The 27,996-nt window shown below is 37.9% G+C and overlaps 1 long non-coding RNA gene across 1 annotated transcript; it reads right to left on the bottom strand.

Moving 5' to 3' along the window:
* Nucleotides 1–13: 13 nt before the first annotated feature.
* LOC120322872 lies at nt 14–27,996 on the bottom strand. The gene is made up of 3 exons (XR_005562810.1): nt 27,867–27,996; nt 621–722; nt 14–268 (listed from the first exon to the last, which is right to left on the bottom strand). It is a non-coding gene; the product is annotated as an uncharacterized LOC120322872 (long non-coding RNA).

Below are 27,996 nucleotides of genomic sequence, written 5' to 3'. Positions count from 1 at the left end.
TGACTATAGAGGAACAGAAATAAGAACCTCCAAGTTTTCTGCCTGAGTGGTCTGATTCTTCTCTCAGTTACCGGTGTATATGTGCTGAATTTTCCATTTTAGAACCCGATCTTGCATAACTGAATTCAGTGATAGACTTGCTGTTGACTTCTGAGAGATGTGTTGATGTCTTTAATGAAAAGTAAACCGCAAATTGTTCTCTTTCTGAGCTGAGCTAGGCAGGAGTGCAAGCTGAAATTACAGCTTCGGTGGAGTCATATTGCCAGTCCTGTAAGAAGAGAAAAAGGTGACCAGGAACGTGAGAGCAGCTGTAATCACCAACCTCTATATTTAAAGACATCAGAGGTGGACAAAAAAAAAAAAAAGGAATTTTTAAAATGAATGAGTTACCTTTGTCTGTAATAATAATAATGCATGTGAACAAAAACCTTTTTCCGTGCTCTGCATTTCACTTCTGAGCAGGTAGAACTGAGTATCCTGCAGCACTACCCCAGGATAAATGTACATATTCTTGTGATACTATGACAATACTTGGGGTATTTTTGAACATTTATTGTCAGGGCTGTTTGTTGAATTTACACGATGTAGTATCAGCTCTTACACTATGCGGTATCACCTACTTTGTCCCAGCAGCCTCTGAAGACAAGTGTTGACGTCGCTTTTGCACGGGCTTAAGCAGCAGGATCCGAGCTCTTGGAAATGCGAGGCAGCAGAAAATTACCCTAGAACGAGGTGTAAAATGAGAGTTAATGACAATTGCCCTGTGAAACACCCCTTGGATATTTGCTTGTTGCTCTGGGGTATTTCACAATGCAATTTCCGCAAACAAAAGCCTGCTAGAAGATAAGGAAAATGTACTAATTATTGATACTAATATAGGTACAGACTGTGCGTGCTTGTTTTTTTCTCTGCAAAGGCATATTCACGACCACTTTCTCAGAGGTATGATCTATCTGTTGCAGTATATCCTAGGAAAATCAAGGTCTAAGTGGTATTTACAGAAAGCTTGAATTGTACTCTTGTATCATTAATAAAGTTTTGAACTTGAATAGAACTTTCAGAAGGGAGTTTATATAAATTATATTTATTATAACTAATAATAAATCTAATAAAAATAAATATAAAAGTTTACTTTTATATATAGATTTTAAAAGATTTATTATATAATAATAAATCTAAAAGTTTATCCTTTAGTCCACTCACAACACAACTAACTTCTAGCACTCTACAGGTTTTAATTCTTTACAAACCAAGTGAAGGTGAAGTAGTGTTGTAAGGCAATCACCTAACATCACTGGGTTTGCAATAGAGACGTGTCCTTCCTGGTGAACTAGAAATAATTCATGACTTCTGCACACAGAGCTAGGAATTTCAAAGTTCAAGCATATACTTAAGAGCGTTAGAAGCCTGGCAGATAAGGTGAAAGATTTGGACTTTGTTTTTTGGATTAAAGGACCAAGAAGTTTTTCTTGCTTGAAAGAAGGTCGAACTGTTGTAGAAGAGTAAATGAGCAATTGCATTCTTTGTTGCAGATTTCATATTAACATTTAATAAAGGGGCAAAAAATCAGCTAGTAGTCCTGCACTTCTGCTTTCCTTTATACATTATATCACATCGAGAAAAACTACAGTGAATGAAAATAAAGGCTGCAATATTAACTACTGGGGAAAAAATGGAATTAAGATTACCTGTATTTGAAGTTATCCTTCCCCTGTGTATGTTAATTATTCTACAGTCTAATTACATGATCATATATTAATTTTTTTTCTAGACTCCAGAGTCAGTCATGCACAGAATGGATGGTGCTTGCTGCCTAAGGATTTTTCTACATTTGGTTCAGTGTGCAGCCTCAGGCCTCTCATAGATTCAAACCACATTCTGAAAACAAAATTTTTTCATTCCCGCATGGACTTTTCTACCTACATTACAATATCTCAGTGCCTAACTGATATTAATTATTAGTTCCTACCACTTCTGTGAGTTGAATGGCCTCATGGTTTCCTATTTACAAAGGGAAATTGAGTCACAGCAAATTCTGCCTGTGGCAAGTAGTGTAGAAAATGTCAGCCAACATGGTTAAAGTCAGGTGATGTCATGAGTTGCTAATTAGAGGATCTAGTGATAGAAAACATCAACATATTTGTAAGTGAAATTGTGTTCTGTACTTTCTAATACTTTTTCAGGGTTTTTTATAGTTACTTCCAGCACTCTAGGTTATATCAGTAGTAAGAACACTTTAGCCTAGAATTTCAAGAGCAATTATATAGTGCCTTCTTATAAAGTACTGGAGTAATAGGATCAATGCCTAAAGCTGCTATAGCTTGTTTATTTGTGAGCTGTGATCTCGCAAACAGAACAGGGTCATTTTAGGCAAATACTTCAGAGTAACTTCAGGAGACGTTTCCAAGGAAATTTTAAATGCCACAGGGGATTGTGGGAGCATGCTCATTCTTCAGTGAGTACTGCATAAAGCTATACTTTCAATATACTGAGTACCTCCACCTTGCTGTGAATTTTCTGAGAGATAAAATGATCATAACGTGACTTTCGTGTTGGGCTTGTGGTGACATCTCCATAGAGATCACCAAGACCCCAAATTATTGTGTCACAAACTGTGTCATGTGACAACAACCAAAATAAATAAAAAATGTACTCAGCTATCTGGCACATTTTGCCAAATAGGAAGCCATTTTTCTGTATTATTATTATTATTATCATTATTATTTTAAGAGTGTGTTATTGCAGGTGTGAAGGGACACTGACAGCAGTGATCATAGTTGGTGATCATAGATTTGTTTTCAGAAGCAGAATATGTTGAAAACAATTCAGAATAAAGATCACTAGCCCCTATGTTTGAATAGACACTTCCAGAAGTGTGTGTGTGTACAAGAGCTGGTGCAACAGGGTAGGAGCTGGTTGTATTCCACGTGTGCCACTCACTCTTCATGTGTCTGTTACTGTTACTTCTGCACTTCCATCACCTAGATGAGGATAATATTACTACATGAGGCTTCTGTGAAACTTAATATAAAGAAAATGCTTTGAAATGGCAGAGGAAAAGGTATTATATAAATATCATAAATACTGAAAGCTGTGAGATGCTGCTGATGGTTGCATACTTACTCCTGGGTAAGAATTAAGAGCCTGTTCCTTTTCCTTGTATTGTTTATATTTCTCACAGTATGTATGAGACACACGTTTTACCCATGGAGGATCTTGGGTTTTTATTTATTGCAAGTCATTAAATTTCTTTGTTTTAAAGGAATGTTGGGTGTATTTACCTGCATGGAAATTTATTATTCTACTCAGGTGCCTAAAGCCTTTGGTAATTGAAGCTGTAGTATAAAATTTATGGTGTTATTTGTAAAGAAGCTTACTGGTAAGTAAACTATAAAAATCAAGTATTCTCTGCCTTGAATCTAGAGCAAACAAAATTTAGTTTTCCTGGATTCTAAACTTAAATCTACCTCCTAGGGTCTTAGTGTAAATCTCACTTACCTTATTAATAACACTGGCCTGAATTAGTAGGATAAAGGCAGCTGTAAAGCTTATCTCCTGCTCCTCAATTGTTAAGTTGTAAAATCAGGATGCTTAGGTTAAGATTAATGTTACTAAAATGCCCACTCCAGTTAATTGCCAGAAGCATTCTGGGACATGTCAGGACAACAGGACAAACACTGTAAATAGTTGTAGCAAAATATGATTTTAAGGCAAGAAATATATACTGCTTAGTTTATGGCTGGTTTTATTTGTACTAGGATAGAAGAGCAAGAAATTCATGCCCTGGACACCTGTGACCAATGTCTGGGTGTTGCAGTTGCATAATATAGAGCATATATACCCTCACAGCCTGCAGGAGTCATGATTAACTCCCTACATTGGGAAAAATTACAATTCCTATAACATCCTAATGATACAGATGGTCTTGTGGATGGATGATGAGTTAAAACAAAAGGATCTGAAAATTATAAGATGAAATTAAAAATATATAAACTGCCCCTGAAGTTCTCCTCTTCCAGGAGAGATTAACCTCTACTTCTGATTTTTTTGACTAAAATTACTTCTGAGGCAAATTCTTTGGTATCAAAGATAACTTGAGAAGTTTATGGCCTCCCGTACCTTTGTTTCCTTTTTGGACAGGTATATTTAACTCCAAAAACTTAAGTGGGTGGCTTTGAACTGCCCTTATCAAGAAACATACGAAAATCATACCAAGATGAGATGTAAACAAAGGTTGGAGCGTATAATTAGGGAAGCTGTTTTCTGGCAACTGCTGTAATACAGCTACTGTGCATGATTTAGCTACTTAAAGAGCATTAAGGGCTGAGCAGGACCAGCTCTACCTACACTTAAGTCTCTGGATCAGTCTGAACGTGAGTCAAAGCTTTGTGCTTAGAACATTAAAGCAATCCACTACACAGCATGTACCAAACTAGGGAGCTGTGTGCTCTTTCAATGTTATTCCAGTCCTATGTTAACCCAGGAATTCCTAGACATGTGTGTTTTTGCTGATTATTTCATTACCACATGAGAGACTAATAGCATGATCTAGGTGCTGAATATCTAATCCCATAGGGGGATTTGGTAATGCAGATGTCAATGACCTGGCGGAGTATTTATGTTAATGGTTTCCAATAATGGATCAGGGCTCAAGTTTCCTGTGTGTGCCAAAGGCTCTCCGTGTTTTAGGGCACAGCAAACAAGTCTGCTGCTTTCCTGATCTGTACACGTCTGATCCCAAGTGTGCAGGTCTTATCTGAAAACCAAACAGTTCTAATTGCCGTGACAAATACAATATTTCAAGAATGGCTTTTTAAAAAAAAAAAAAAAGAAAGCAATAACGTAAAACCCCCATAACTGCCCCCCAAATTGATCAGAAGAGAAGATGTTCCCCATCCAGAAAAGCCCAGGTGACACATTTTAAGTGACCAACAGATAAGCATTTTTGATTCACATGCTCTTTTATATGCTACAATTCATGACTACTGAGTTTGAATCAATTATATCTACTAAAACAACAGAGGGGCATCAAAAGCATATCTGTTTCAAAATACACCCTTTTGGGGCAGCTCCTGTATTTTGTTCAAGGATTATAAAATATGTATAAATGCAGCTGGGTTTTGGTCTTCCAAGCAATTATATTTTGCGTGACTTGTTGTACCTGAACTGATTTATCACAGGTTCACTTACCTGCAGTTTTTCAAAGAAGCTTTTGGACTACTAAATCCTATTTTTCTAGTACACCAAGCGAGCAGACTTTTGAAGGTGTTCTTGAATTTAATTTTTCTGTTACCATACAAAGGTATTGCAGAAGAAAAATTGGTATATAACAGAAAAATCTAGAAACAGTGACCTTTCCTTTCTTATGAAAACTGAAGTCCATGATTGAACTCATCAGCTGAACAGAAAAAGATGAGATACGAACAAGTGGAAAATAGGAAAGACCAAAATGGATTTCAAAAAGCAGGGATATGCACCCAGAAGGCATTGCTGCAAACACAACTGAGTGCAGAACTAATGTAGGCTGTTAGCAGATTTGCAAAACGTGTGTGCAAATCCTATTTTTGGATTAAATGAGTCATGTTAACTATACACAGTCCAAGTAACTCTCCGAGTACAACAGAAATAACTTAAAGGCAAGCATGTCCTTCAAAGAATGTTTGGGGGTAGGCATTATAATTTCTTATTTTTTTAAATGGGCAAACGACCTGTTGGTAGAACTGGCACAAGACATAAGCAGTTGCCTGGGGAGGCTGTTGACAGGAGGTTATAGACCCATATTTGCCTATGCCCATATGTAGCTGGGCCAAGCTTGCTACCAACCAGCTCAGTGAGTGCCACAGCAACTCAGAATTTAAACTGCTGTCATCTTCCTCCCCCAGAAAGGAAACAATGAGGCCACATTGCCCAAATAATATTAGTCAGGAGAACACAACTCCCTCCCAGCAGGGAGGTTCAGTGCACTCTGTCAGGAACCAGCCTCCTGTCCTTCACATAAGGAGCTGCTCCCTCTGTCAGCCCTTTTCCCTTTCTATACTGAACTTGAAGCTACATAAGAGGTGAAAGAAGTTACAACTGGAGGTTATGTGTCTTCCTCAAAGTTCCTCTCCAGCAGACCCAAAAACTTACATAACTGGCTGGAGATTAGTAGTTAAGGTGCTTACAACAGATCTATAATTACTTTCTGATTCAGACATCCCCACTTGTCTCTTGGGCATAACAATAATTCATCAGGTTTCAAATGCTTTGATGTTCTACATTAACAAATGTATCCTCAGACATTGTCCTGCTATAGCGAAAAACTGGAGGCAAAATAAGCAGGGCCGTACTGGGATGGTCAGTGTGGGATTCTGTGGCTAAACTGATGGAGGATAAGGTAGAAACCATCGGCTTGTCTTCTCAGAAAGACAGATCTATTGAAATCTGGATCTGTTTTCTTAAGCATCTAACTGGCCCGGTTTTAAACTCTTTATTTCAGACATAGCTGACTAACAGGATTGACTTAGATTTGTGTTAACAGTCCAACATAAACCAACATGAACCCCGCCAGAATTAACTTTAAGACTTCCTGGCAACAAGAAGTTGCAGTTTCTTTACTGCAGGAGATGTTGGACTTAGTTGCATTCAGAAGTGATCACAAGTCCTCAATCTCTCAATTTCCTAAACTTACCCCTAATTCCAGTCTTATTCATATCACAGTGAACAATTCTCATTCCACAACTAACACAGCCCTGAAGGGTTGCAGAGGAGGAGTTACTGAAGTGGTGCAGAATTTGAAGAAGGTGAGGCAAGTGTAAGAATTGGTGCAAGTAAGGGCAAGTGGCTTCTTTGTAGTTATAGTGGGGAATAGATGACTATAGGGCTCTAATAATCACAACATAATGGAGTGTTCCTGGAGTGTTTGGGCAGGTCCTGGTATGGAGCTGTAGCTTGAGGTAGGATTTCTAAGAGTACCATTTGAGAAGGTACAGCACAGAATGGGCTGTGAAGTATGACAAGGGGCAAAACTGGTGTTAGGGGTTGGACTGTAACATTTAGAAGCTATGTTTAGTGTTAAACATCAGATAAACAGTAAGATTAGGGAGGAAGCCATTGCTGGCAGATATTGTCTTATACTTTGCTGTGGGAGAGGATCATTTTCTCTGATAGGGTATTAGGAATAAAGATAAGGATGAGGTACAGGCTAAAGAAACTCAGATTTACAGAACCTGCTCCAAAGCATCTATGAGCCAGACTCCTAACATTAGCAGCTCTCTTTATTGTGTATGCTTTATGGTAGCTCATCATTCTGTCTGCAGGCATAATCCTGGATTGCACCCTGCTCTTTTCATTATAACTCAGTCCTTCTGAGGATTGTGTTGGATCACCATATACAGAACCCAGTACACTTCCAGAAGCCACAACAGCACACTAGTTTTTTTCTGTGAATTAGAGTTGAACAATTAAATAGTATCCTTAGTCAGCTATTTGCCAGGATATCTTGCCAATGCTGCCACCTCCACATCCCTAACCATGTTTTTAGGTTGAAGAGGAAGCTGTTTGTTTGTTCCTTCAACAGGATTCACGGGTTATTTTAATAGAAGTACAGGTGATGTGTTGTAGGCAAAATTTTAGTAATTACAGTCTGTCTGATATCCCCTGCTGAAGCTGTTCACTTTCCAGCAGAGCATTTTAGAATCTTTTCTTCAGAAACCACAAGGGTGTTATATTTTACAGAGAATGATACAATTCTGAATTACTATTGTGATTTGTGGTAAAATACACCCTGTGTATTGGAGATTTATATGAGTGAACTGTACCATTCCAAAGCTGTTGGCTTTGTGGTATAAGTTTAAAGCTCCAGCAGCTTGACCAGCAAGATGGTTTATCCTCTCACTATTGCTTTGTGATTGAATCTCAGTTATATAATCAATCAAGTCTCTCATTTGTTAAAGCATTTTCTAGCCTGTGATAGAATGTGAGAGTGAAAACAAGAAATATATGAAAGCTGCCATTATATTTTCAGGCTGAAGCTATAGAAGATGGAAGCATGAATTACTGGAAAATACATTTTTTTCATGAAATGGAAAAATCAGGCAAAAAAAAAAAGGGAATATGATTAGACAGCTTTGTATGTTTCACATACAAAAGATACAATTTTCAGATAGAGTTTTCTCTGCCCAAACTCTATTTGGGCAAATTACATGGTTGGTAATTTTGTGTTTTGCGAAGTATTACAACCAGCAGAATTCATAAGCAGAACTTAGCATTGGTTCTAAAACCCCTACTCTGGTTAAGAAAATCACCTGTACACATTTGCTAACTGGAGGCTGGAAGTTGAAGTCCCCTAAGTAATACCAAGACACAGTAGTCTACATTACACATCATTAAAAAGCACTTTTACATTTCTGAAAACCGAGAAATCAACTATGCAAACATGGGAAGAATTAAAGCATTTAGAGATATTTGAACACTTGTGAGAAAACACCTGCAAGACAGTCGTGTGCATTTATTATCACTGATGTGGCCTGCAATCAGAACATCAGTCAAGGACTCATTCTGTCACAACATTTACTGTCAAAAAGATAATGCTCACCTATAGCTAACAGCTAGAGAGACAGCAATGGAATATATAAATGTCTTATATGAGAACTGAGTGCAGTAGCTTAACTTTACTTTGCACACAGCAAAGGATTGCAACAGATCAGCAGTTTAAATGGGGTTCAAAATGTATGCTAAAAATACCAGCCAGGTGCTGCAAAACAAAGCAGCAATTTTGTTGATTGTCTTGCCCCTGCTAGTCCTTGGCTCAGCTGTTTAGCCTATACAAACAAATTCTTTGCATTTAGTTCCATAGTTTCAGAATCTTCTGAAAAGAAACAAAAAAAAGTGCTTCCCTGATATGTCTTTTTAGTTCTTTATAGGTGACACCTGATCACTTCCCAACGGGATCCAATAAGAGCATGTGCAGTGATCCTGCTTCGAGACCTCACCTTTAGAGGACTTCTGTAACAAATACAGAACAGTCTTATTTAAAGACATAAGACTTTTATTTTTAGCCATAGAAACTTATTACTTAGGCACATGCTGAATCATATTATTCCAACATGATTCACAATAGGAACACATTTACACACCCACAACTTGAGAGTTTTGAAAAGGAAAAGGGAAAAATTTGTATTTTCTATGTAATTCCTCTCACCCTTCCACGAGGTTTGAAGAAACATTGTTTGTTCTCCACTGACATGACCTCCCACCTCTACACTTACATCACAGCTGCCAAAAATTCAAGGGCTACAGGGATGGGCAGAGGAAAGGGAAATTATTAGTTATTGACTGCTAGCGAAGAACTAGAGACCAGACTGCAGTAAAATCTGTGTGTGGAGAGAAAACATACATTATATCACGTTTCTGGCCAGCTAAATAATGGTCTGAAGGCAATAGCCACATTGCACACTTGTTGTAGTCACTAACTTCTCAATACTTAATCTATGGTTTGCAATTAGACTGTTGAAATAAATATGTTCTGATTTTTATTGTAACGACAAACATCAGGTATAAGGGAAGCATCAGGGCTGTGGGTAGTGTGTGTTGTGTGTCAGTAACTGCTCTCTCATAGCCCTGAAAGGGTCTTACACTCTCTTGCTCCTGAAGAATTTATGAATTTGACCTCAGCAAGACAGAGCACACACTCTTCATCCTGTATGACTGAAAGCAGGAGGGCATTCAGGAAGACAAAGTACTGCCACAGCAATACCGCAGTCCTTGTGCCAGGCTGCCAGCAGCACCTGGGTTGTCAGCAGAGCTATCAGTGGAACTGAACAGAGACATCAGAAAGGATGCATAAGAAACCTTTAAAGAGCTGACATCTGGATACAGTTACTTGAAAAAACTCACCGCTGTGACCGACATCTGCACTGACGACCTGCCAAAGGCTACCTATTAAGCAGCCAGGCTGAGCAGGTCTCTGCTGCTCCACTGGACACCCGGGGATGTCAGACAATCACAGGGGCCCATCTGGCAGTGGAGGAGCCCACGGCACTGGCTCCGCTGCGAGGGGCCCACTGGAGTTGGTGCCCTGGCACAGCACATGCCAGCCTGCTTCCCACTGGGCCAGGGCAGGATGGGGGGCACAGTTGTGGCCGGGGCTGGAGGTGGCCCCAAGCTGGCAGCAGCAGGGCACCCAACGCCCAAAGCTGCTCCTCATCTCAGTTTTATGCTTTCCCCTCACCTCGTTTTCCCTCTCCTGACAGCCGCAGTTCCCGGGCCTTGCGGTGAAGCAAAATTCCAGAAGCCTGAAGCTCTCTCTGGGAAGATTGCAAAGTGCTCAGAGACGGTGATAATGGCTGCAATAGAGATCTACAGGAGAAAAATAAAGCAGGTTCCGTCATCCAAGGCTTTATTTATTGTACACTTGTATGGCAGTTTGCTTCACGGTTTGCTGACACTTGTCCTGTTTGAGTACACAGATTTTGGGCTGCTCACATAGCTCACTAGGCATGGCAAAACTAGAGGCTGGTTTAAAAATGCCCCTTAGAAAATGTAGTTGAATATATTTTTTACTATCTTTCTGTACTATTAAAGTTTTTAAGAGGCAGTGGTACTAATTCTTCAGCATCAATATGATTTTTTTGCCTATCACTAGAAGCAAGATGATAGAGTCAGATATTTTCAGAGAGAGGATAAGAATATATTTTCAGAGAGAAAATAAGAATATATTTTCAGAGTAGAAATAAGCACATATTTTCAGAGAAGAAATAAGCATTTTTTTTTCAGAATTCTATAGTAAATTGATTAATACTGCTGATTTAGACCTGAAAAAATATGTTTAGTTTACTGTGGTTAACAAACAAAGCAAGAAGCTTCTGCTGTCACATGAAATAATTGCATGAACAAAAAAAAAGTGCTTTATATGAATTTTGTTTTGAATGGTGAATGTAAAAGATGAGTTGATTATATGAGGGTCATTATATTGGCTTGTGGAGACCAACTTGATCCATGTCCTGATGGGTGCACAAGGGACTAAAATTTATGTTTGGAGAAAAATTATATAACTATGGGGAAAGGTAATACATATAACAGTACATGGCAGATTTATTACCTTATATTACCTTATATTCCCTTGTATTCCCCAACTTTGAAAGTTAAAAGTCTAGAAGTTACTTGAACATAGGACTAAATGATCCATGAAGAAATTGCACTTGTATCAGAATGTATGGTTCCCCATATACAAAGCTGAAAGTCAAAGCTGTGCAGCAAACAGGAGGGATGCTTCCTGTTGGCATTTATTACAGTGCTATCGAGCCCCATTAATCCTAGGAAGCACTTTGGCATCCTTACCAAACATGTCACCAAGAAATGAGGTGATAGAGAGACAGCAGAAACTGTTAACATTGAGATATGCCCAGAACAAGAGGCAGACAACAGAGGGGTGTGACACACTTTGTAGTTTGAATGTACATCAGTTCAGAATTTGTCAGGTTTTTTTATGAAAGGGTCTCAAAGTACTTCAAGCCCTAGAACAGTCCTGCAGGTACCCCTCTTCCCTTCTGCTCAAAATAACTAAAACAATGTTCTCTTCTGGCATAATTCATTTTTACTTCTGTAAATCAGTTTCCTTGCATTCATAACCCTTCTTGAGACTAATCTGTTTCTCTCTTTTTCTAATGTTTTTTTTGTGGGCTTGCACTTTCTATTTTTTCTTGCCCTCTGTAGCCAGTAAGTTTCTCATTCCCTGGAAAGCCATTTTCTCTACAGCTGTGTTTTCCAGCCTTGTCTTCCACAGCTTGATGGTTCCTGGCATTAACTTTCTTAATTTTCTACTCTTGGCTTTGAGAACTCTGTAAAAAGCCCAGCTCTGAGCAGGGCTTGAGACTTCACTGTGCAATATTTGCCCAACTGTTTATTCTCTTCTCCCAGGCTTTTTTTTTTTTGTTAGCTAAGAGAAACACTTTGGCTCTAGGATGAGAAATGACCACGATTTTATCAACTTTTCTCATCCCATAATCTTTCTTGCTATGCTTTACGTCTTCAAACAATATTTCTCCCCTGTTTCCAGAATGGTGTATGTGATTTTGTTTACCCAAAAGAACTCTTCACCATCCCCACTTTTTCCTACCCCTAAATGCTTAGGATTCATTACAGGAGTATTGACCAAATCTCCTTGAAGCCAACAGGAATTTCTGTCACCTCAAATAGAAGTCAAATCTTGAAATAAATCCTGAATATTCTAGTACATATTCTTCAGAGAAATGTGACAATTAGGTCACCTTACCTACCCACCCCCCAAATAAGGACAAGAAATGTGGTCATTAACTTCTTCTTTGGAAACCTAAAACACGACCTGAACTGCAAAGTATTTATTATCCAGGTAGTTTCACTGCACACAAAATTGAAAAAAACCTCAAAACCACAGAAGCAAGAGTATGAAAACTGCAAGGGCATGTTTTGAACCTTTTTAACTGCTACTAAAACAAAACAGTTAAAAAACACAACAAAATTGGGAAAAGTAGAGGAGCAGAGATGACAAAATTTTGTCTCTGTTATTCCACTGGCAAAGGAGTTTTGTCTGGTAGAACCAAGAGTAGACAATTCTGAGGATTGCAGAGATGTGCTGTAGTGATAGTGAATTAAACTGGATGTGTAGTTATGCATCCAGTAGAGATTTAAAACAAAGAACAAACTAATACACTTTACAGATATTTCAGAAGATAGAACCATTAAAAAGTTCAATTCAGTCTCTGAGCTGGTGTGACAGGGATGGTGAAGTATGCTCACCATGAATAAAAATAGAACATTTATAAGTACATAAATGAATCAAGAGCCTCTTAAAACACGTGCCCTACAGCATTTGCTTCCAGCAGTTTTGACACATTTGTCCATCAGTATATGAATCAAAGAGACTAGCTTGAGAATATTTGCCTTGGAGAGAAGGAAAACATAAAACAAAACAAAAAAAAAGAGAGAAAATTTTTCTTCGGAGCAACTTCCATTTCTTGCTATCAGAACACTGTAAACACTGTTTTATGTACAAGTTGCCAGGCTTAACAATATTGTTCCCATGTTGAAGTTTCTTCAATTGTCTGCCACGTTTGACTGCATGCAAGTAATAATGCTCTCATGATGAGAAAGAACAGGAAAAAAAAAGCAACTAGCATTTTGTATGCCAGGAATAAAAATCTTCAACGCTTGAGAAGAAACACGATAAACAACTGCTAAAGAAACTTCTTCCTGTAAAGAAAATGTTACCAGAATATTATTTAGGTTTCCTAGAGAGAAAATAGACTTATTTCACAGGACACCTAACCACATGAGCAGGGAGGTTGGACTAGATGACCCACTATGGGTCCCTTCCAACCTGACCCATTCTGTGACATTAATAAATTAACATGATTTTTTTCACCATATCTCATTGACCCCATATCTTATATTCGTAGATACAATAAAACTAATGTACACTATTCTTTTCATGCCTTCCATATAGCAGATGTTTTGGATGCAACAAAAAGTAATAACTCATGTAATACACTACAAAACTCAAACCAAAATACGACTCCCTTAAAGCATTGTCAAAAAGGTAATTCCCTCAAAATAAACTTAAAATTCAGAAATTCATTATAAATGTATTAATCATGTTACAGTATTTAGAGTGTCCTGCATTTCTAATCTTTCTGGCTCAGTTCAGCTGTGCTTCCATCACACTTCACGTGCTCCATTTGGACTTTCACAGGGCAGGAAGCACAGGACCTCTCATCTGTAGGACATGGACTATATAAAGAAATTGAAGGCAAGGAGCAAGAGACACAGATGGACAGTCACTGCAAATCTATAACAATGATCCAGCACTGGCTGTGTGAACTGTAAAAGCTTTTCCAAAAAACCCCACAAACTAATTTATCATACTTTTATACATTAAAGTGTACATATTGACACATGCAATAAAATATGTTATTCTCTGATATTTTATTTGTTTATTATGCTGCAATGAGTTGTCAGAAATATCTTTCCGCAGATCAGGCAAAACATCCCACAATCTAATGAAAACAATGACAAAGACATTTGGTCACAGAGCCGAAGTGTTTGTCATCTGTGCTTGCCAACAGCAAATCCCACACCAGCTAAAGGCAGACAAACTGCTTTCTCTTCCACTGTGCTCTGGCAGCTGCCAAAAATCAAAATTGGACAGATCGTACGTAGAAAAAATTTGAGGAGTTCAGGACAAATTTGAGGCATATGGTCACTGTACTACATATAGTTATCTATCACTGGTTGTTTGACAGGAAATTATTATTTTTCTATCTTTTATGTTCTAGCTTTGCCCTATCAATGCCTCTTATTGAAATTTCGAGGTCAAATGTGACCACTGCTCGCTGCGGGGTGAAGATTTTTTTTAATGATTAGGCCCTAATCCAGCTCCAATTAAAGTCAATGAAAAGACTCTAATAGCTACATTGAACTAGGCACAGTGCTAACGCTCCCAAACTTTGCAAAAGCCCTAAACAAAGGTGCTTATTGTACAGCAGATCCCACATTCAGTAACCCAGCTATCTACATCCAGGGAAGTGGTAGCCAGGTTTTTGCAAACTGCTGTAACCTTTCTGTCAAGGCACTGACTAGCAAAAACAATGACCAGGTTCACTGGAAAACTACTGAAAATAATAGGAAAGAAAAGACAAAACCACATTTCAGCCCTTCCTGGATATGAATTATATTGTTTGGATTCTTGGTAAGGAGTGCTTGTGAATCTCCATTTGCAACCACTGCGGTAAAGTGATTTAGAGAGGCAGAACACTATTGAGGAGCAGAGATGAAAGGGGAACTCAGTAACTGACCAACAACTTGGAAAACTAAATAACCAAACAACCCAAAATGTGCAAGACCATCCTATCTCAGGATACAACGGGCAAGAGCAAAAGTAACCAGCCATCAGCTACCCTCAGCAGTACTTTACATGCTCACTCGTGCCTAGACGTGGATGAAACCAACTCATGAACAGGAGGGTCTGTTCTCCCAAGGGCAGGGAGTAACAGGGATCCAGGGTTGGGAATGCTGCTGTCCCCTGTGAATTGGCCAAATGGAAAAGGTCTTTGCCAGCAGTCTTGGCCTACGGTGCTGTCAGTGCTCTCTACTTTGTTGTGCTGTGCACAGGTGGGTGTTCTCTGGGAGAACACAGTGCTTTAGGACCAAAGAAATTTGGAGACTAATTCCTGATTTGGCATCAGGTCAAATGCTTGCTGGATGGATATAAGCTAGCAGTCATGTCATTTTGTCTTTTTGAAGTGGTTAATTATAAGGCAGAGGTTGTATCCTGCTGGGTTGGTACAGATCAGTAGAACAGGAACCTGCTCTTACTCAGCTAGGACTTCACTACTCTAACTTTATAAAGGAACAAATATCACCTACACTTTTTTGTCTAAGTGCTAGAGTTCTTAAATAACTGCAGGACCCAAAAGGCTCTTCTGGTTTCTAATAGTTAATCGAGGTTATATGCAGGGTGATCTCTCCAGAACAGATTGTTCCTACACATTGTATTTTTTAACAGACTGAAAGGGGTTTAAAGAACTTTAGTTTGAGTTTTAAGTTTTGGTTTCATTGGGTTTTCTTTCTTTTTTTTTTTTTTTTTTTTTTTTTTTTTTACTTTTTTACCCCAGAAAAAAAACCCCAACAATGAATTTCTTTGTGAATCTCTAGAATAAATTACTGCAGCACTTTAAATGTAGAGAGCAGAACTTTTTGTATGCCATGCCAACTGCTCTACAAAGTTTTAGAAGAGTAGGTGCTATATTAACTCCACAGCACAGTGTTTGTTGTGCGTTTGCCAGGTCCAATTAAGCAAAATTTATCAAGGCTGGCAACAATCAGCTTGTTTCATCTGCTCCTTGAAAGGCCTGATCCATATTTTCTGTGAGAGAATTAATGGTTGGTCTGACTTAGAATACTGATCACCACTCCAAGAAAACAGTAAAAGATAAAGAAAGCTGAAGAGACCAGAACTGTCTGGAGAGTTTATTATCCTATATGCAAAGTATTTCAGTTAAGACTCTATTTTTGTCTTTTTTTTTTTTTTTTAGTTTAGTACAGGCAGAACATGATTAATTAACAGGCACCAAAAAGGCCTGGGTTTAACCATCATGCATGACATGAAATTGGCAAAATATCCCTCTTTTCTGTTAGCTGGAATCTGAGATACTGTCTATCATCTTACTGGCAATCTATAACTAAATCACCATAACATCAGTTCTGCAGCACAGAGCCGGTCTGATGGATATTTTATTTGCTCTCAGTCCAGCCTTTCTACCTCTCCACTGGCTTTTGTTGATGGCTGTAAAAGAGTGATGTTAGAGCCCATTGAGAGTCATGATGCTAGACCAGTAGAGGAAAGATTGGTACAGCAGTGTCAGGAAGGATCACAGAGTAAGTTACACTGCACGCTGACAATTTTAGTGTAGCCCACTGTGCAGGAAACATCACATACCAGAGTGTGGAGCAATGGAAAGATATTGTGCTACAAAAAAATTTGTGAAAATCTCTTATTGTTGCAAAAAAAAAAAAAAAAAAAAAAACCACAAAACTTGTGCTGCATTATTCAAGACACACAGTCTCCCAAAAATACTGACAGATACTTTTTACGTATCTCCCTGCCCCTGGATTATATTCTCTGCCACTAATACGGCTCAGTCCTTTAAATGGGAAACTGTAGGTCATTCCTCTGACAGCCTGGAGAGGTTGGTTTCTTCTGCCACTGCTTATGCAGAGGCCATCTGGGGACACTTCACTTGCTGTTCTGCCTTTAGGGAGAGCTCAGTGATCATATGAAAGCAGATGGAAGTTTGTTGTCTCTTCTAAAAGAGAATATTTGTGTTTTTAAGCTGCTTGCTAGCCAACTCGATTTCTATCACTACTACTGTTCCAAAATAAAGACTACAAATGGTGTGACATAGCTAACATTCCCTTAAATCAATGCTGTCTGTACTGAGAGAATTTACTAAGCTTTATTGTCTAGAAATCTATTTAAGCATTTTGGGGCTTGGAGGGGAATTAACAGTGATTTACATACTGTACATTCTGTATACATGTATACATGCTAGACATACTGTATCAGCAGTGATATACAGTATGACAACTTTGTTTAACTCTCTAAAAACAATCTCTGGAAGAAAACAAAGTCCAGTGGAGAAAAAGAAAGTTGTACCTATTTGTTCCTTTGAACTCCACTGAAGAAGTTATTTTTGGACTATCATGCCACAGCTCACAGAAAGACTATACTAAAATTGCTTGGTGAGTTACCTGGAAGAACACAGCAGAGAACAATGCACCACAAGTGAAATAAATTTAATTAATTTGGTATTTTTTTCTCCTCATGACTCAAAGAAACAGCTCAAGATCATTTCCAATACCAGCCTGTGGCCTCTCTTCTGCACAAATTATGACAGTAAATAGTGTACTGTTCCCTTTTCCATTAGTCCTCCTTCCCAGCTGGAGACCTAATTTTGGAATTTCTATTCAATAGACATATTTGAGGTAATGAATTTCCAACAACCCTAGAAAGGCCCAGGTCTATTATTCACTTTCAACTAAATTTGACAGGGGAGAACCACTGTATGATTGTTCCTCAGTACCCTTGCTCTAGTGCAGTCACTGAAATCTTCAAAATTAATCTGAAGTCAGACTCTGATGTCACCAAATTTTGGATGCCTGAAATTAGAGATTGCTTAACTAGGCTGCTATGTATGACCCACATCCTTTGGATGCCATTAATAAAGCAAAAAATGGACTTGCCAGGAGCAAGATGGGATTTCTTTCTCAGGAACGTTTATTTATTAATTTCTCATGGGTTTTCTACTCAGCCATACCCATTTCTGACAGAGGTGTTGCTATAGTTTCTCTCTTTCTCCTTTGTTTTTAACTTAATAACATTTCTGATCTATGTAGTGATAATTTTTCTGGTTTTGCTTTGCTTTGGCCTCTGAAATTACTAGCAAAAAACCAGCATTTGTTTACAGGCACCTCCATTTCCTATTCACTGTGCCTATTTAACCAGCATACAGTTTGTACTCAGTGGCAAACTGTAGTAATTGCATAATATTCACTGGCAAATACGGAGGTAACAGCAAAAATGTCATTTTATTAATAAAGCAAATAATAACGGAGGTCATTTAGTTAGGATGTGCTGTATCTCTGCCAAGTAAGCATTTTTCTTGCTTCTTCTTCAAATGAACTGCATGTGAAACAAGAGAGCCTCAATTTTTAAGCAGTAGACTACATTAGAGTTGGGAATTCTCCTGCTTCCCCTAATCAGGCGGTGGACAGGGCACTCTTGGGTACTACTCTGAAAATACACATTGAAGTTATTAGGCACGTTCCTTGTGGCTATGAGTGTCCATTTGTTATAAACAAAGATAATACATGCTTTGTCAGGGCATAAAATCTGTGTGAAGAATACACAGCAGCCAGTACTTTCCTACTAGTTGAAAACAGAGAGCAAGTTATTTGTGTTGTTGGACTCTCCAGAAGTGCGTTATAGTGTTCTGTGAGCAGAAAGAAATGGCAGTATGAATGACACATTCACTATTATACACTCACCATATAATAAACTCCTCTATTCCTATTTTCCAGGACAGCTGGAAGGTATCCTATCACCATTGCACTGTAGCCTGTTACACAGCCAAAAGAATAAAGACCCAACATCACATCATTTAAGTTCTTCCTCTTTCTGCTGAGCCTGGTCTGTTCTGTGTACTTTGTGTTTTGTGCCATAGGCAAACACAGTATTGGATGACTCTACCTGCTTATTTTGAATTTCATGCTTAATCTTTCTATCATATTCATCTATCAAAACCTAAAAATACTTCAATTGAGTTACAAATGTAATGAATGGAAAATGGGATTCTCACAACCTACCAGTCACAGTTGCTCGGTTGCTTCAGCTGTGTGATATGTATTTATTGCAGTCACATGCCTGTTAAAAGCAAGAGGCTGGTTTTGTGTAAATCTGACTCAGGGCTGTGAAAGTTTGGTTTCATTGTCAACCTCAGCAAACCACTGAGGGATGTGTTATGCTGTCCTGAGCACTCAGAGTTCAGTGTTTAAGTACTACACTGGAACTGACCTCAGGCAAAGTGGTTACAGATTCCCTGGCACCAGAGGGAAAGGAAGGTGTATTTTTTATAATATTGGTCACTTGTCTCCATGCCTAGATTTGTGTATAGCTTTATATACGCAACACAGACACACAGCATGTGGCACCATACATTTTTTTTTTTTGGAGAATTTACTGAGGAAACCAAACACCAAACAACAAATATCAAACAGAACATTTCTGTGTGGCTATTCTATATGAGTGGTTGGGTTTTGTCTGTTAGGTTTTTTTCCCTCAACAAAAACCCAGTAATCACCTCCTTTAGCCTCTCACAGGTTATTTAAAGACCTGCTAAGATCAAAGCAGTTGTCATGAAGGACAAAATGTGTTCCTGGAGAAAAAAACTATCAAGATTTAGTTGCAAGACAGACCTCTCTTGGGTTCTTGGTTTTAGATAATCTAATGGACACACTGGATAGTGTAAGATTAGGGTTTCAGTGTTTCAGTTTTGCCATCCTTAAAACAAGAACAGCAAGCACTGTGGGTGGTACTATAGCTGAGAGGCCTTAACACTAATTCAAGTATTCCTCAAGGCAGGGATGCCCCTAATACAGCCAGAGGGACACTGTCTACTGAACACTTGCATTAAATATTGCATTGCCCTTCCTCAAACCCTGAATTTTAAATGACTGGCTTTGAACTTTATCTGCTGCTTATAGAAAGGGAAAAGAACTGTACATGTATATTGTGTAAGGAAGTTCACTGCAATTATTATTTACACAGCACTTTCGAGACGCCAATGGTTACACACTATTATTTTCATCTTCTTTTATACTCTGCTCAAAAAAATATTGTACTATGCCAGCACAGATAATTGTAAGTCTTTGAATTTATATCCTTACAAGATAAGCTAGGGTAGAACAGTAGAAAAAACAGGACCTACAATTAGTGCAGGTTAAGAGTGTTTTACTGTGCTTTTTCAAACCCCTTAAGTTGTCAATGTAGTTATAGCACTTAATTTTACAATACCCAAATCTCTAATAAAAAAATTTAATCTACAGCTTTATCTTCCTTTTAAAAAGATGTTTTTGTGAGTCTTAGAAGCAAAGCATTTATGTCGTCAAATGGCACAGTTAATGGCTAAAAAACTTCAGCATATCTAATGCATTAGTTTTTCATAAAAGTTCTTCTGAAATATGGTAGAAGTAATATTTTCCTTGCTGGAAAAAGTCAGTAAATATTGAATGCTATTTTTGTTTGTAACTTTTGTCTGCCCTACGAAAACAAGTTTTTGAAAGCAAACTTGTGGTCAAGGGATAATTTTTAAGATCACTTAAAATTTTGAATTTGAAAGCTTTTAGATATGGCAGAGCTACCTTTTCTACTTGTGTTTACAAGACAGGATACAATGCACAAGACACTGCATAAAATTGGGACTTTAGGTAGCCAAAACAACAATGAACCAGATTAAAATTTGTCATTCCACAGAACCAATTATTTATTCTCTTTATGATTTTGGCTTCTTTCATCCTTCATATTTTCATCACCTTTCTTCCTACTGGATTATTATTTTCTTTACCTATTTAGTGTCTTCTTTTCCCTTCCTCTCCCAAACTGAATACTGAAATTATTTTAGTCTTTTTTAAAAATAAGCACCTCCTCAATTAATAAATTTCCGGGGTCTTCCACTCTGTCTGTCTCTACAAAGGACCTTATTTCCTATTCCAGAATAAGACACTTTAATTTCTGGATACTATTGTTTGAGGGCAGCTGGGCACAACAGAACAAGAAAAAAAATAAGCAAAACCAAACCTTGAGTTTTATTGCACATTTTTATCTTCTATTACAGGAAATCATGCCCTTAACTGGGCTTGGGGTTTTTATATGTCTTCATAAAATATCAAGAAGTGTTTGTTAGGGTTTTTTGGGGGGGTTGGTTGGGGTTTTTTTTCATCTTTCGTGGAGAATTAGGACACAGACTTTGCATGATGGTGAAAGCAAAGGCATTTATTAATTATTTCATCAGTCTTTTTATACCTTTTACACAACAGGCTGCAATTGTTCATTTAGGCCGTGAGTCCATGCTGCTAGCTACAATATTATAACATTTTTACCTATTAGCAACATTAGTTCCTTTTGTCCTTTGTTCAAGGCCCTCTTCCTACCCCAGGGAACTGCTCCTCCTCACTTTTCCCACGGCTTCCATCCCACCAGTGTAACAATGTCCATTTCTTGCTGTTTTCCCATATTAGAAATCCCTACAATCTTTCTATTTTCAAGCAAAACTGCATGTTCCAGGCAATTCAAAAAATAAACAGTTAAGGAAACTTTTCCATCTGATCAACCAGGAATTCCTCCGGGTGTCCCATTTGACTTTCTACACAGCCACTCACACAGTCAGACCAGGTTTCCTCACCAGCCCCACCCCAGGTTTCCCATAGGAGAGTCTCAGAACTCTGGATCCTTAAAGCAATTTATTCTCAGTGCAGTAACACAGAAACATGAAACAACATCTCAGCCTTGGCCATATTGATCATCACAACTGGTCTACCGTGGCCTCCAATCGGGAGGCCTGGAGACACACCATCTATAACGCTGCTGATGCTTTTGAGAACACACGCAGGATCACTCTCGAGGAGAAAAGACAGTGCAGAAAGAACCGTGTCTTGCAGAATATTCCACCTAAGGAGTCTTTCTGCTGTGCCTTTTGCAACCAGATGTGTCTATCTCATATTGGCCTTTTTAGTCACCAGAGCTCTTGTAACAAACGTGGGTAGTGCCCTTCCCAAATCTCCGTTCGCGAAGCCCGGCCATGAACACGGAAACAGTTTGAGATGGTGACTCCAAGGAGGGACCCTGAACAAAGAACCCCATGGTTTTATTCCCTCACAGTCTATGTGTGTGATAGTCTGGGGTCTGTCTACCTGATGAGCCGCCGGCTCCTGCCGTGCCCATGAGTGTCCAGTCACCTGGCTGGGCCACAGGTCCCTGTGCCCTTTGTTGTGCAAAGGGGTTGTGCCCGTTCACAGACTCTTGATTGGTGCTGATGCCACTTCCCGCCTCCCAGAGCTCAACCTCCAGCTTGGACTGCACTAAATGTGTTCCTCAACAACACACTCGTGATCCACCCACTCCAGCATTAGAGCACAAAACAAAGTAGTGGCACAAATTTAATGACCTTAGTGCATGAAGGCCGCAGAAAGATGCAAAAATTAACCTATTTTAGGATTATTGTTACAGTGAGCTTTAAAAATAAGCTGGGGGAAGAGGAGTGAGTCTTGATAATGGCTGTAGTCTCAGCTAAATAAAATCCAGGTCTGAAATGCATGGAGTTCACTAGCCAAAGCTGTGATTATTACTGGGTTAATGAGTAGGTATGATTGCACAGGAATATGCTCTTCTGCCTGTTTTTTCAGTGAAAATTGCCTATTACAAATCTTTCACCCTTTCAGTGACTGATGCTTCTGCAATGTTTAATCAGCTTAATATCCGTCCCTCCTCTTCCTGACCCTTGTAATGAATTCACTCCTAAAGTTTCTCCAACTGAAATGAGGACCTATGCTTTTCAAAGCAGGTGACAAAAGGTTAAAAGAAGGAGACTATTTCATCCTCACTCAACAGACAGAGCTCTGTGGCCCAGAATAAGTGGGTCATTTTCTCAAATCTCTGGTGAGGTAGTTATTAATTCACATCTCATACATCTCACTTCAAGAACTCTTGGTCACAACTATTTCTTTGCTGACGATTCCTACTAAATAGGGAAAAAAATAATTTTGTAAGGAAATTGTTCATAATAGTCAAGGAAATCTAAGTCTCCAGAACATGACAAACTCAAATAACTCATAGCTTTGACACTGGGCTTTCTGGAAGGCTATATAAAACCATTGCAAACACCATTTTTTTGTCTCTAATATAAGGAATATACTGGCTAGAATACCTCAGTGTTAAGATAAAACCATGTCTGCTCTTGGGCAGGTTGATGGTTTGGCAGGAGTCAAAAGTTAAGGTAGCAGCAGAACTCTAAGGACTGAGGAGAAAAAATACACCTACAAATACATCTGCTTTGATTTGCTAATGATAGCTCTCAGCCAGACTACAGTATTTGAATGCCTGGTAGCCACTGAAAAGTGACAGGAGTTATAAAGCAAATCACAAAGACGCAGCTATTTGGAGTGACAATAATTACATAACTGAAAATTATTTACTTTTATGCATTTAAATGGAAACAACTTAAATAGGCCTCAGATTTGGCACTATCTTCAGAAACACAGCCCAGAGCAATAAAAGGCAAAATGTAAAAAAAACAATGCATAAGGCAGGAAAACCAGAGAAGGGAGAGAGAAAACTTATAAAAACCCATCTTTATTTACACTTGATAAACTATGCCTAAATATCTACTCATCATGACAGTATTTGTAAAATGCTCTGCAAATCCAGCATGCAAGTTTTATAACACATGATCGAGTTGATTAGTTTTATATATTGTGATTGTGTTGATTAAATGAGAATTTTTTTATATCTTTCAAAAAAATAAAGTTATAATAATGCTTTACACAGCATTAAATACTACATCAATATATTTTAGCTAATCTTAATCTTCATATAAATGATTAAACAATTTTTTTGTATGAAAGACATTGTTGGTTGCTCCCACTCTAACCTTCTGCTTTCTGCCCTGAGATTCCAGGGACCCAAATTTGTGATCTCGTTATGTATTATAAGGGAGTGTGGTGGGGAAGAAAAGGGAAAATGCTGTTTGATGGGAGTAGATTTATCTCTATTGTTTGGAACAAACTGAATATTAATGTCTTTTTAATAGTAGGTTAATTAAGAGGTAATAATTTCTAATTTAATATCAGCACATGACCTTTTTGCAAATTATGTAAACATCAAACTTGTGGAGCAGAATACAACAAAAAGAAATCAGGAACTAATTTAGGAAATGCTTGTAAATCCAGTTCTTTTATTTATTGTGCTGCCCATGGAGTCCACTTTAAAGTACAAACTTGTGTGCTTAATGTCCATTAATTCACTGACATAAAAATAATGGGAGACTAATTAAAAAAAAAAATTCAGTACATTCTGTGCCAAATTTGGAAGTCAGCGGGATTTTTTTTATGAGTACCTGAGAGCAAACTATGTACATCATAAATCAAATTCAAGGACTGACAGGATGCAGTATTCTGCAGAGGAGTCATGTAGGTTCCCCACCACACAAATACTATTGGACAGCATGTGATTTAAAATCAAGATTTAAATCATTCTTCATGAGTACCTTTCAGAAAAGATGGAATTGATAGATATTACCATAACCTTGACAGTCAGCTATTCTGAAAAGGAATGATTTGTGTCAGAGCTGAAATTTAAGGAGTTCTTTTTTTGATTTCATTGGCTGCCACAGGGCCGAAGCTTCTCCCATCTATGAAAAGCTTCAGGACTCCAAAAGCTGAATGCAGATATACCAACCAATAAATAATCCAAGGTGAAACACCATGTATACCAATGGCTAGCAAAGTTTTATGATCATTCTGACAATTATTGTGGATTTATACTGAGGCAAATTGCTATGGAAAATGTTGTCCCTTTGTTAAAAGGAAAACAGAAAAGTGGGGAGATTTTTTTTCTCCCCCCCGATTTCAAAGCACCCATTTCCTAATATAATATAGTAGACTTATGGTCACTGGTTTAAATTAGTGTAGTAGACAAAAATTTTGTGCTGTCTTATGTCAATGAGATCATTGTAATTAATCTGATCTGCTGTTTGTTATATTGCTGCATATTTTGTCCTTTTACCCTTGCAACTCAACCTCAAGTGAACAACAGCTATTGCTCTTAAAACTTTGATATCTAAAAATTTCTTAGAAACTTTTGGTGGATATAAACTATAACTCCTTAATTTTTACCTTTTTTGCATATATGAAGACAAGCCTAGATACTGTCTTTTAAAAAATCCTAAACTGTACTGGCAATAATACCTGCATAAAGCATATTTTAGTATACATATATGCATTATTCAGGTAACTATTACCAAGCATTTTCTAACAAATTTGAGGCAAACTATTTAGCAAACCAGCTTTTTTTTTTTTTTGGCCAGCCACCTTCAAAAAAGAATCAGATTATCTAATTTTAGGTGTCAATTTAACTGTGCTTTGCTGCTCTATCAAATAGTTGTACCCAGAATAATTCTGTAAGGAATGGCACAGCAGAATTGTTCAGGATACATATAATATGCCTGCCCACACATCTGTGTTTGCAAATTGGCTTGTCAGCACTCTTCAATCCCAAATCAGACCCAGTTATACCTATTACAAAACCCATAACATTTGTTTCACAGTTCCTGATATAGTGCTGTGTTGTAGCTGTCTATCCAAAGACAATTTTCAGTATATTTATAGTAATTTCATCAGTGAAGTATTACTAGCAACCCTACAGACAGGAGTCATGAGGCAAAATACATAATGTTCCTCATCCCATCTTATCCATCAGCTTACATTAATTTTCTTTGTATCTCAGAACGTTATCACTGTAAATTTAGTTCCAAGAAAATAGTCGTTCTTAGAGTATCTCCCTTAAAAAATGTAAAGTATTTATGTATAAAGTTGCTGAGGTAACAAGGAAAAACAGAAGAGCTTTTCATCCCTCAATGTTATATTGATTTTGTCTATGAGAGAGAGCAATCAGATACCTCTTCATCTATGTTAAAGTTTCAAAAGTATGACAAAATGGCTTAAAATAGGAAATATTGAAATATGTGTTACCCTTAATACCCTGTCAAACAGCTATTCAATTTTCTGACAAAAACATGCCTAGCAACAGCCAATTTTGAGACGGTTTTAAGAACAGAAACTCGAAGGCTGTGGAAGACTTTTGTATCAATCCAATCACAGCACACAGTTTCTGTAAAGGATAGCAGAACTTATTAGAAAAAGCTTATTAAGAGAACTTAATAAAAAAAAGTTGCTTCACCTGGAGAGGTGGATGTTGTACAGTTGCAGAAGAGCTATTGGGATGTGGGAGACCCTCTCAGGAGGGTTGCAGCAAAGCAGCTATTGGATGCTGAACTGTTTGTGGGTTTTTGATGAATGTTTGTCCAAATGCCAATGATGTCTGAGGATATTTTGGGTTAGACATGTTATTCTTGCTTGGGGAAATCAGCCAGCAGTGCATTCCTGTCCTGTCTGTTCTGTCTCATGTCACAAGGGAATAGATAGACCATTCCTTATGTAAAAATGAGTGAATAATATTATTAATTATAAATTTTAGGATAATGTGACCTATTAATTAGGGGAGTGAAAGGGAGGATGCAGTACAGCAATGGCATCTAGTACAGTGTAATGTATCATGGGATGAGGGTTGATGATACGAGAGAATCAATGTCATATTTCCTTGAAAAATTGAGAGATTCTCATATTAAATAAATATGAGATGCCATAAAGAAATTAGACAAGACAATAAATTTACCAGGATACAATCTGACTGTGTCAGAAAGACACAGGGAAGAGAACTAGAATGCTTTTAAGATGTCTGAGTTTGACATAAATGTGATTTACATCAGAAAAAATGGAGCTAGCTTCTTTCAAGCAGAAATGATCCTTCTGATCCTATGAATTATGATCATCTAGGCAGGGACATAAGGGAAACAGAGTATGTTTATCAACAAGCGAGTTCTTGATGACTGATCACAACAAACAAGACTTCAAACAGGTAAATATATCACCACACTACAACACGTCTGGGGATCTCTCAAAAAAGTCTGGGGTAAAGGCAAGCAAGAAAACCAAATGTGAGCAAACAATTGCTGGATAAGAAATATAATTTGATCTCAAAGGGGTTTACTCATATAACTAATTTTGATTTTCAATTAATTTTTTTTGGATTTCCTCTGTGTTTAGATCTCAAAGTGAAATTACATTTTGAATTATTGTTGGTGAGCAAAGATCTGCAAACTAAAGTTGCTGTGATTCACAACACAGAGGTGCTGTAAAAGGAGCCAGGAAGACAAAAACAAGGAAGATTAGAGTTCTGCTTCAACCTTCTGTTCAGTGTTCAGAACAGCATGATGTCACCTGCCTTGTGAATAGTGGAGACTCGTTCACCACTTTGACAGCAGTGTTAGATAAAATACTCTGGATAGGAACCCCTAGGAACTGACAAATTGAAAAGCTGATGAAAGACATTCATATATTTTATATGGCCTTTGGTAACCTTAAGGACAGGAAATCAATTATTCTTGTTATTATTTGATACGTGACTGTCCATAATAAGTGAGTATAGAACATTTGGAAGGCTGTAGTTCCAAAAACTTGGAGACTGGCTGAAATTCAATAACAAAGGATTGATTGACTTCTGGGATATCATCTGCTGGAATGATTACATTTCTTCCTTCCCCCAAAAAAGTGTGTCTAGGAACTTTTCAGCCTTTAGTTTAAAATCATGACTTAATTATTTGAATCCTGTTAAAGATGAAAATTCCTGTCTCTCAGGTATCTACAAGCAAAAATAATTGAGATGACATTCTGGATATCTAAGGATTTTCCCACATCCCCTTGCACTTTCTGGCTCACAAGGCCAAAGTAAGTCAAATTGCAATATTCTAACCCCAAGGGAGAATGAGAATTAATTATGTCAGTTAGTCAACTTCTTAGGAGGAGTTGTTTGATATTTTAAGGGAAGGTGGCTTCCTGCTTGCACAAAGAACGAAAGCAGAAGCAATCCTTCATCTCAAAAGAGCAGATGAGACAACGGTCACATGTTTTCAGCTCGTGAGGTTAACCAACAATTACAGTAATTGCCTTTAATATATTCTTACCTCAAAACATCTGAGCCTTGATTACTACTGGCCTTTCCTCAAACACAAATGGAGGCTTTTCAGCTGTACATCCTGTATGGAACCAAATCACACTGACAGGTTCTGTGAGCACTCTCTATTCCTTGCTTGC

Source organism: Pipra filicauda, unplaced genomic scaffold, assembly GCF_003945595.2.
Source record: "Pipra filicauda isolate LSUMZ 115617 unplaced genomic scaffold, ASM394559v2 scaffold104_size2351352_pilon, whole genome shotgun sequence".
NCBI classification, from domain to species: Eukaryota; Metazoa; Chordata; class Aves; order Passeriformes; family Pipridae; genus Pipra; species Pipra filicauda.
This window is presented reverse-complemented; position numbering and strand designations above follow the sequence as displayed.